We start from the raw sequence: 11,978 nt of genomic DNA on the forward strand, positions 1-11,978 counted from the left end.
ATCGTGTTGGACGAATGTTCGAGGTTGCTGTGTTGCTGTGTTCGAGCGTTCGGGATCAATGAGCTCGACAATGAGTCTACAAATGTGTATAGCGTTTCTTCTTAATCATTTGTATTATCATGCTATAATTTTTGTAATTAATGCATAATCGTATGTTTCCGTTTATGACTATAATTGTAAAATTCATATATGATTATAATTTGGAATGATCTTTTCGTTGCTCATAGAAATCCTAATGTTCGATTTCCTTCAATTGGTATCAGAGCCAGATTGTTCTGATATTCTAAATTACAAGTCTGTTTTGGATTTCATTTTACAGTCTCGGTGAGTTTCTGAATTTTTATTTAATTGTTAAGTGCATTTGTGGATGGAGTTGATGAATGTTTTCAGGTTTAATTTCCTTTAGTTAAAGCTTTCTTCAATTACAAAGTGTTAATTTGTAAGGGCCCCTGTGTTTTTTTAGGGTAATTAACTTGCAATTGAGTCTGTAATTCAAAGAGTTTGAGTTAGTCGAGTCGTTCGTGATGAAGTTTCGAAGCATGAAGATGCGGTTCTTAATGAGGAAGAAGACCAAGTGTTGGTTGTATCGTATAGCCTTAGGTAAACGATCGTTGGGATTTATCTAAGCGATCGTGTAGATTTTTCTATATGATCGTGTAGTATTTACTAAACGATCGTTTATACTAATGCTAAGCGATGGGGTAAATCGTTTACTCTACCGCGTAGAGTTGGTTGCCCGATTGCGTAGGCGCTAGAGGTAGACGATCGTAGTGGGAGCATGTGATGCTCATCGTTTAGTATAAGACGCGCACTAGATGAACGTGTAGTTAACAAGCCTCATCGCTTAGTTACTACCTACACGATCACGCAGTATACAATACGGAGGTGCTAGCTAAGCGATCGTTTAGGCGATGGTGCTTTGCCGCATCATAATCGTTTAGATGATCACGTAAGATGGGCATTGTGCGTAGTATGCTAAACGATCGCGTACCTCATGCTTCATCGCTTGGTAAAAGGTACACGATTGTGTAGTATTTGCTAAACGATTGTTTAGCTCTGGGAGCATTGTTAAGCGATAGAACGAAGCGTTTCTTTTATCGTGTAGACGATCGCGGGGAGTTTAGTATACGATAGAGATGTCCAATTTTCCCATGGGGACGGCGAGGTGGGGATTCCCCGATTAGGCGGGGAATGGGGAAAAAAATTTCCCCGTGAGCTAAACGGGGACAGTCCCCGTCCCCGTCCCCGTCCCCACCCCGATTAGCTTTTACATATTTATTTAGTATAGTTATTTAATGTTATGTTATTATTATTTTTATATAAATATTATATTTAAATTTCAAATTTGATTATTTATTGGGAAATATAATGAATATGTTTAAATTTAGATTATGTATGTGAATAATTTGATTTATATTTATTTCTTTCTACTAAAAAAATTTTAATTAGCTTTTTTAGGCCAAAATTTGAGTAATTTATCTTCAAATTTAAATTGTTATATAAAACTAACCATAATAAACAATTTAGTGATAAAGTTAATTATTTAATTAAAATTTGCTCACATTAATGATTTAAATTAATTGATTTTGTACACAAAAAAAAGTAACAGGGAAAAATTTCCTGCAGGGAATCCCCGCCACGATCCCCATGGGGAATTTCATGAGGATGGGAAATGAAATGGGAAACGGGGACAGGGATGGGGAATGGTATCCCCGGCCCTGCTCCGTCCCGTGGACATCTCTAGTACACGATAGTTGGAGACTCATTACTTTGCCTAGACGGTTCAAGACTTGGTTCGCCTGTTTGAACCGGAGACTCCTTGTTTTTTGTAATAGTTAGCTTTAATTTTGTGATTTTAAGGCAATTCTACCTGGTTCATCAACATTTGTTTCTTATACATGTGATGTATGATTCTTATATGGGAAAGTGTTTGATATATAGTTTAAAACCCACCTTAGGTTGTGCAATTATTCATGCATCATGTATTATAAATGTTATAATATAGCATGAAGAAATTACTTGAAAGCATGCGCATGCATCATGAAATATAAGAGTTATATTTTGCATGCAGTGAGCATGGTCATGCATCATCCTTTTATTATAAGTGTTATAGTCTAAACGTGAATGGAAGCATGTTATACTTGTTTCATTGTTGTTTTGTATAAGTGTTATATAAAAAAAAGTAACAATGAATGAACAATGCATTTAGCATGACACTTAGGTTGTTTATAAGCGTTATGAATGTCTTGCATGTGTTAGCTTAGCATTGTGGTGCTGGTTTTCGTTCATAAGTGTTATAAAGGAAATTAGACTTAAAATCAATAAGAAAGAGTTGCATGCGGACTTAGGGTGAACTCAAGTTTTTTAAAAGGTTTTTAAAATTGGATTGAGATAGACCTAAGTTTGTTTGGTTCTAAAGTGTTTAGTAACTTAGATTAATCTTTTAAAATCGGTTTAAAGGATTAAATTAGTTGGCATAAAAAATTAAATTTGTTTTAAATCTATCTATAAGGGACCTTTTGTCTAAGGCGGGCTCTGGCTAGGCTGGGGTTCTTAAGTTGACGGAAACATAACACCCCTACTTGGAAACCTACCTGGAAAGGTGAATTAGATAGATTTTCAAGAAGCATGCGCCAATTTGGTCAAAGACTCCGTTAAAGAGTTTAATGGATAATGATTAAAAGGTTGTTTAACTATCCAAGGTAAAAGTTACTCTTGGAACAACTTAAAAGTCACTTAGTTAAAATCCTTAGCTGTGTTTTTTTTAAGTAAGCTATATTGGATCTACACCAGCATGCAGCGGAAGAAATCAGGATCCATAAGCATTCTAATACATTAATTTTGGTTGAAAAGAAACATGCTAAAAACAGAGTTTAATGGATTTCATGAACATACCTTGGCCGAACCAACGAAATCTCCATTTCTAGCTGCAAAATTCTTTGAATCCTTGTGTAGACCACCACAAGATCTTCCCTACTATCCTCTTGGTGCTCTAGATTGAGTTGTGGGACTCAAAATAAGTTGGAATCAAAAGAAATATGGAGAAAGCTCACCGAATAGAACCCATTGAAGAACACTTTCTTCATCCGAATTTTTCAGCAAAAATTCAGTCGGTTCTTATGCCTTTCTTCATTCTAATCTCTTCAATATATTGCAGACTATCATGCAAAGAGGTATGTTGCATGGGATGCAGCTCATGCTTGGAGTAAAGCAAAGAAAAAATGGATTCCAAGTAAGCTAGTTGAAGATGAAAAAACCCATTTTTTCAAATTTGTGTAATTTTTCCATTTTTCAAAAATCCAAAATTGATTTTAAAATAATATTTTATTTCTAAAATCAACATTTATTGATTTTACAAATTAATTTCAAAAATTATTTTTCTAATAAAATTAATAAATAATTATTTAAACAATTTAAATAATTCTAATTAATCTAATATTAAATATTAAATTAATTTTACACAAATCCATCTTCATATATTTAAATCATATTTAAATATATTTTCTGCAATTTCGTTTGATTCTAATTTGAACGTTTCAAATTAACTTATCACGCCACTCTAGAGCTCTCCATTTCTGAGCTAGTAGGGGGCCTCATGGACCTACAGATCATGGGCTCCAACGATTCGAGATTAATCGGCTAAACTCATTAGACCGATCTAACCCCCATTCGTTAACTTATGGGTTACTCTACTAAAGCCCCTAGTTGAACTCTCCTCACTGTAGATATATTATGTCCACTCGATATAACCATTATTAGTAAGTTAACTCTTCATAGGTTGTTCGCAATAACAGCTGGGTCAAATCTCTGTTTTACCCCCGAAATTACCTCTTGTTTCTTAAATCCCCACTGATCCTCAATCAACAATTGTTTTGTGATTCAATCACAAAATCGAGTCCCTCTCATGCCAAATGAGAGGGCGGGATCCTTTGTTCAAGCCCCAGATTCAGCGCTTAAGGGAACAACCTCTCCACTATCCCTAAATTGGGTAGGAGTGAATTCCCTCTTGCACCCTATGTCCCCAACTATTTATCCAGTCTTACCCCTAAAATGGCAGTCATATTGGGCCGACGCTGTTGAGCCAACCTCACCTATGCAAATCTAAGGGCAATTCCAGATAAACAGGAGTTCATAGTTAGCTTAGGATTAAGGTCAAGTTACCTAGGTCATCGCTTTGAAATAGTCAAGTCTTAAATAGTAAACAACGTTATAAAGTAAGAGTGACTCATTTCGTGGTCCGATCTTGTACAAACTCTTTTGCACAAGGACACCCTCACTGCTCATGTCCAACATGAACGAATTAGGATTACTTCGTTTGTAGCACTTTACAACTCCTTGTAACAATTACAGAGCAGGTCGTATTCAATAGTGTTACCAGAATAAGGTACCCAACCTTATCCATGTACTATAGATCATTTTGACTATTTACTCGAACCTGATCCACCTTTATGTCTCCACATAAAGTTCAAGTACTCATCCAATAGTCAAGAGACTTTTAGGTTTATTGGATTTCTATTCCAGTAATAGATCTATTCAATAACACCTTTATTGAATTTTCAGAATAAGCTCAATTGTTTACATACCACGAGTTTTAGAACATAAAACCCAACAAAAAACTCTAGGTTATAAAATACTTAGTGGGAGGAAGAAATGTATCTGATATGTCTATGATTCCACTCATGTTTCTCCCTGAATGTTCACACCGTGAGATTCATGCTTGGCCTCGTGGTGCCCTGGGAGCACCCCCCTTCAGATGGTGTTTGCATGAGTCAATATCAAGGTGGACGAAGAGAGTGTTTATAGTAAGTGGGTGAAGGGTGTGTGCCAACACGTCCTATGGTTTCTGTCATTGGTTCACACCGTGAGATCATTATGTGCTCCTTCGTGGCGTCCTGGGAGCATTCCCCTTTCGGATAGTGTTTGCATGAGTCAATATCAAGGTGAACGGAGAAAGTGTTTATAGTAAATGGGTGAAGGGTGTGTGTCAACACGTCTTATGGTCTCTGTCATTGGTTCATACCGTGAGATCAATCTGTACTCCCTCGTGGCGCCTTGGATTTTTTCCCTTTAGATTGGCTACTTGGGGCGGATCTCTAGGGCCTAAAATGGCGGGTCACACTTACAGGAGATTGTTAAGTAAGTTAATGATCTCTTGGCCAAATCAATGATGGCTAGTCGTTATAGAAGCAAAAGTTGTTTTGGTATGAATGACTGGTTGAGAACTTCTCAATTCAGATGAGGGATAATTAACCTCCCTTCGGCGGCTTTTGTCCTAAACCTTTGAAGCGACATTGCGAAACTAGATGTCACATGGGGTTCATATTAGTTTTACTAAAACCTTATTGGATGTTGTTTTGTTTTACAGTAGGTATCTGCTTAAAAACCTAACGTAGGTCAATGCTTTTCTTTTCAGCAACTTGTTAGTATTTTCGTGTAGTGTTTTTAATATGACCGACTAAATACAGTGGAAAAAATCGTGTGAAACGTATTTCGTGGCAAACGACCTTGTATTTGTCATGGTCGAGGAGTGTCCTCAAGTCCCGACCCTTGATGCACCGCAAACTGTTCGCAATGCATATGAGGTATGGATGAAGACTAATGCGTTGGCTCGACTTCACATTTTGGCTAACATACCTAATGTTTTGGCCAAAAGGATTGAGAACATGGTCATTGCACGCGAGATCATAGACTCATTACAAGATTTGTTTAAACATCAGTTCTTACTTTTCGAGCATAAAGGGATGGATGATGAACTCAGTAGTGTCAATTATTCTGACACTGATCCCACTACTCTCAAAAGAGGAGGAAAGACAGTAAATCTGATTTATTGGTCTTGGAGACATGTTTGGTAGAGAATGATGATTCTGCCTGGATCTTTGATTTGTGTGCTACCAATCATGTTAGTTCCTCTTACCAAGGATTCAGTTCCTGGCAAACGTTGCCACAGGGAGATATGACTCTACGAGTCGGTACTGGTGAGGTTGTTTCAGTTGTTGCTGTAGGCAGGCTGAAGTTATTTATTGATAAGAAACATTATTTGTTCCTGGATAATGTTTTTGTAGTTCCTCATATTAAGAGGAACTTAATCTCAGTTTTTTTGTCTCATTGTCGTCTCATTTTCTAAGAATAAAGTATTTATTTTCAAGAATGGAATGGAGATTGATTATGGTTCAATGGAAAGTAACTTATATGTACTAAGGCCGTTAGTCATAAAAGCCTTGTTTAACATTGAAATGTTTAATATGACAACAATAGCTAAAAGACGAAAGGTTTCTCCTAAGGAAAACACCCATATTTGGCATCTAAGGTTAGGTCACATCAACCTCAATAGGACTGAGAATTTGGTGAAAAGTGGACTTTTAAAGAGTTTAGAAGAAAACTCCTTGCCGAGAATCATGTCTCGAAGGTAAGATGACCAAACGACCTTTTACTGGAAAAGGTTACAGAGCCAAGGAAGCCTTGGAGCTTGTACATTCAGACCTCTGTGGTCCAATGAATGTTAAAACTTGGGGTGGGTATGAATATTTCATCTCTTTCATAGATGATCATTCAAGGTTCGGGTATCTCTACGTAATGCAAGGTAAGTCTGAAGCCCTTTATAAGTTCAAGGTGTATAAGGCTGAATTTGAAAATTTGTTAGGTAAGAAGATAAAAACACTACGATCTAATCGTGGTAGAGAGTATATGGACCTCCAATTCCAGAACTATATGATAGAACATGGGATTGTGTCCCAAATCTTGGCCTTTGGTACACCTCAGTAGAATGGTGTATCAAAAAGGAGAAACAGAACTTTGTTGAACATGGTTTGGTCTATGATGAGTTATGTCCATCTTCCAGACTCGTTTTGGGGTTTTTACAGTGGAAACTGCATGTTATATCCTGAACAACGTTCCCTCAAAAAGTGTTTCTGAAACACCTTTTGAGTTATGAAGAGGCCATAAAGGTAGTTTACGCCACTTCAGAATTTGGGGCTATCCGACACATGTTCTAGTGACTAACCCAAAGAAGTTGGAACTACGTTCGAAGGTTTGCCTCTTTGTAGGCTACCCTAAGGAAACGAGAGGTGGATACTTCTATGATCCGAGTGAGAACAAAGTGTTTGTTTCTACAAATGCTTTCTTCTTGGAAGAATACCACATGAGGGATCATAAGCCACGGAGCAAGCTCATTTTGCGTAAGATCTCTAGTGAGACTGAGATTGCTGAAGGTTCAATAAGAGTTGTTGAACAGGCTGACAGATCAACAAGAGTTGTTAAGGTCGGTACATCTAATCAACCAGCTCAAGAGTTGAGACTGCCTCGATGTAAGGGAGAGTTATGAACCCACCAGATCGCTACATGGGTTTGATTGAAGCCCAAAACGTCATTTTGAATGATGGGGTCAAGGATTCGTTGTCTTTTAAGAAATAAATTGAGGATGTTGACAAAGACAAATGGATTAAGGCCATGAATCAGGAAATGGAGTCTATGTACTTCAATAATGTCTGGGAGCTTGTTGATCCACCTGATGGGGTAAGACTTATTGGGTGTAAATGGATTTATAAGTGAAAGAGAGGTGTAGATGGAAAGGTGCAAACCTTTAAGGCTAGACTCGTGGCAAAGGGTTATGACCAGGTCGAGAGAGTCAACTATGAGGAAACTTTCCCACCTCATGCTCAAGTATATCAGGATTCTCTTGTCCATAGCCACATTTTAAGATTATGAAATATGGCAAATGGAATTCAAGACTTCTTTTCTTAATGGTAATCTTGAGGAGACTATTTATATGACTCAACTAGAGGGGTTTACAGTTTCAGATCAAGAGCAAAAAGTTTACAAGCTTAATAGGCTCATTTATGGGCTGAAACAAGCATCTAGATCTTGGAACATTGGATTTGACACTGCGTTCAAGTCATTTGGCTTTGATTATAACGTTGATGAGCCTTGTGTCTACAAGAAGATAATCAACAGCTCAGTAGCTTTCCCGGTACTATATGTGGATGATATTCTACTCATTGGGAATGATGTAGGGTATCTGACTGACATTAAGAAATGGCTAGCTGTCCATTCCAAATGAAAGATTTGGGTGAGGCATAGTATGTTCTAGGGATCCAGATCATTCAGAACCGTAAGAACAAACGGTTAGCCCTTTTTCAGGTATCGTACATTGATTAAATATTGATAAGGTACAGATACATGATTCCAATAGGGGTTTATTACCCTTCAGGCATGGAATCGTTTTGTCTAAGGATCAATGTCCTGAGACACCTCCAGAAGTTGAAGAGATGAGATGGATTCCCTATGCTTCAGCTGTAAGAAGCTTAATGTATGCAATATTGTGTACCAGACCCGACATTTTCTATGCAATAGGGATTTTCAGTCAGTATCAATCCAATCCAGGATTTGATCATTGGATGACGGTCAAGACGATCGTCAAGTATCTCCAGAGAACGAGGGACTACATGCTCGTATATGGAGATAAGGATTTGATCCTTACAGGATTCACGAACTCTGACTTTCAGACCGATAGAGATTCTCGCAAATTGACATCAGGGTTAGTTTTCACTCTGAATAGAGGGGTTGTAGTGTGGCGAAGCATCAAGCAATGATGCAACAAGAACTCCACTATGGAAGTCGAATACGTAGCCATTTGTAAAGCAGCTACAGAGGCTGTTTGGCTGAGGAAATTCCTTTCAGATTTGGAAGTTGTTCCAAATATGGATTTACTTATCACTCTTTATTGTGATAACAACAGGGGTGGCAAATTCGAAGGAGCCTCAGAGTCGTCGTCGGGATAAGAACATAAAGCAGAAATACCACTTGATCAGGGAGATTGTGCATCACGGTGATGTGATAGTCGCGAAGATTGCGTCGGAGCACAACGTTGTTGATCCCTTTACAAAGGCTCTCCTATACAAAGAGTTTGTATAAGACCGAACCATAAGATGACTAGACTCTGTATATAACATCGTTGATATTAGGGACTTAGATCTCACCTAAACGACCATATGTGACAGCGTTTTGGGAACTCCTGCCTTTAAAGGCAGTCCTTTGATTAGTATGGGTGAGAGTGGTCAAATTGCCAACTCAACATGTCTACCTTTTTGGGGACTTATCTGATTTGGGACCTGGAAACTCAATACATAAGATGAAATTCACTTATTTTCCGAAGCAGGGATAAGTAGAGAGATTACTCCCCTAAGGGCTGATTCTGGTGCTTGAACATAGTGGCCACAACTTCTCTTTGGAAGAGAGGATTCAGTCATAATAGGACTATGACTTATGTTCATTAGAGGGATCAGTAGTACTTAAGGAGTTAGATGTAACTACAGGGGCATAACGGTTATTGGTCGAGCTGTACTTACAAGTGATTTGTGAAGGATTTTCGTACTGCTGATTGGTTAAGATGGACACATAATATATTTGTGGTAAGGAGAGTTCAATTGTCTGTCTTTAGTGGAGAGTCTGGTAGTTAACGGATGGTGGATCCCGTGACTAAAGAGTTTAGACGGTTATTCATGTACCGTTGAAGCTTCGAGCTACAGGTCCATGAGGTTAGCTCAATAGATTCAGTTGAGGATTAGTTATTGGTATTGATTTGAAATGTTCAAATTGACAAGAGGTAATTAGATTATATATGATATGATCGGTATGATGTATGAGATACATTTAGTGGAGGATTAATATAAATGAGATTTACATTAAATACCATGGAATAGAAAAAGAGCTATGGTTTATATGTTTCATGAGATAAAATATTAAAACTATAGGTTATAAATATAGTATGTAAGTTGGTTGTCATTTATATTTATAATAATATTAATTATTCGATAATTAATTCTGTTTCTCTAATAACCAATTGAGTGGGAGGTTATTGGTGGTTTCATGGTAACCGTGAGATAAAAGGAAAATTATTTTTCCTAATTTTTGTAATGTTGAAAATTTTTTAATTTGAGATTTTTCTCTCTCAGAATAATCCCACGGAAGTTGTCAAGTATATAGGATTTACTATGCGACAACTTGGATAAGGTAATCGATCGTGTAGTGTTTGTAGGCGATAGACACTTAGTTAAGTGATGAGCTAAACGATCACATAGCTTTTGCTAGACGATAATTTAGCTTTTCCTAAATGATTGGACACGATAGGTTCTGCCATCTCTCACTTGCTCAATCATTTACATGATTGTTGTATCCTCCGTCTCCTGCCTCAAACCAAGTCCACACAGAACCCACCTTTTGGATTCTCACACCGATAATACCAAGGTAGCCTTTTTGGTGGTGTCATACTCAACTCGACACTATCGAGGTTCTGTGGGGGCCGTTCGTGTTGTTGGGGTGTTCATGACTGAGGCGATTGTTGAGTTCAAGTGCGCGGTGTTCGTGCAGTGTAGCGGTCATGTTGAACAAACGTTCGAGGTTGTTGTGTTGTTGTGTTCGAGCGTTCGGGATCAAGGACCTCGGCAATGAGTCTACAAATATGTATAGCCTTTCTCCTTGATCATTTTATTATCATGCTATAATTTCTGTAATTAATGCATAACCGTATGTTTCTGTTTATGACTGTAATTGTAAAGTTCATTTATGATTGTAATTTAGAATGAACTTTCTGCTGTTCATGGAAATCCTCATGTTTGATTTCCTTCATTAGTGGAGTGACCCATTAGGTAACGAATGGAGGTTAATTCGATGTAAAGAATTTAGCCAATTAATCTCGAATCGTTGAAGCCCATGATCTGTAGGTTCACAAGGCCCCCCTACTAGCTCGTAAATGGATTAGCCTTAGAGTAGCGTGATAAGTTAATTTGAAACATTCAAATAGAATTAAGTGAATTAATAATTATATGTTTAAATTAGAATTAAACGAAATTGGATAATTAATTAATTTTTAAATATGATTTAAATATTAAATTAATGAATAGGTATTCATGAGGTGGAATTTTTGTAAAATTAATTTAATATTTGATATTAAATTAACTAGAATTAATTAAATATTTTAATTAGTTATTTTTTATTATTTTTATTAGAAAATTAATTTTGTAAAATTAATAAAGTTTTAATTTTGAAAAATGAAATTGATTTTAGAAATCATTTTGAAAATCAAAATGGAAAAGTGGAAAATTTCCACTTTCTTAACCAAGTAGCTCACACAATTCCCACCCACTTCTTGATTCAATCTTTCAAGCATGAGGTGCTCTTCGTGCAACTTTATTCTTTACATGATAGTCTTGCAATAAATAGGAAAGATTGAGCTGAGAGTCGAGTATGAAAAACTGATGCATTAGTTGAGTTTTTGCTGAAAAGCTTGAGGTTGAAGAAGGTGTTCTTCCATGTTGCCTCAGTGAGCTTCTTCTCCAAATTCCCTCCATTCAAGCTTATTTTGAGTCTCACAACTCAATCTAAGGCTCCAAGAGAATAGTAGGGAAGGTCGTGAGGTGGTTCACGAGAAGATTTGCAGCTGAATTCAAGTTTCAAGAGGTTCTACAAAGGTATGACTTGAAACCCTCTTATTATTGTATGAGCATGCTTTATTTATAGCTAAAATTGATGAATTAGAATGCTTATTGATTCTTGTTGCTTCCACTACATGCTGATATACTTCTACAGTAGTGCTTGCATGTGTCAATTGCTTAAATACTTCAATTTATCAAAAATTGGAGGGTGATTTTTTATTTTGCTGAAGAACTTACTGAAGTTCTGAAAACTCTCCAAAAACTCTCACCTCCTTCACTTAGTTGATCACAATTATGAGTTTCACCACTCAAATCCAAGTTGGAGAATAGTAGAAGATACTCATGGTGGTTTATTGCTGATTTGAAGCTCAAATTTGTGGAGTGCAACTTAGATCTCGTGGAATTTTTCAAAGATATTCGTTCTTGAAACCCTTCTCTTTGAAATTCTTTTCATGCATGCTTTTAAAACTCAAATTAAATATAATTAAAGTGCTTATTGATTCTGATTGCTTCCGTTGTATGCTTATATATTCCATCAATTGTAACAAA

This window comes from Benincasa hispida, chromosome 3 (genome assembly GCF_027475165.1).
Source record: "Benincasa hispida cultivar pf3 chromosome 3, pf3_genome.v1.1, whole genome shotgun sequence".
NCBI lineage: Eukaryota > Viridiplantae > Streptophyta > Magnoliopsida > Cucurbitales > Cucurbitaceae > Benincasa > Benincasa hispida.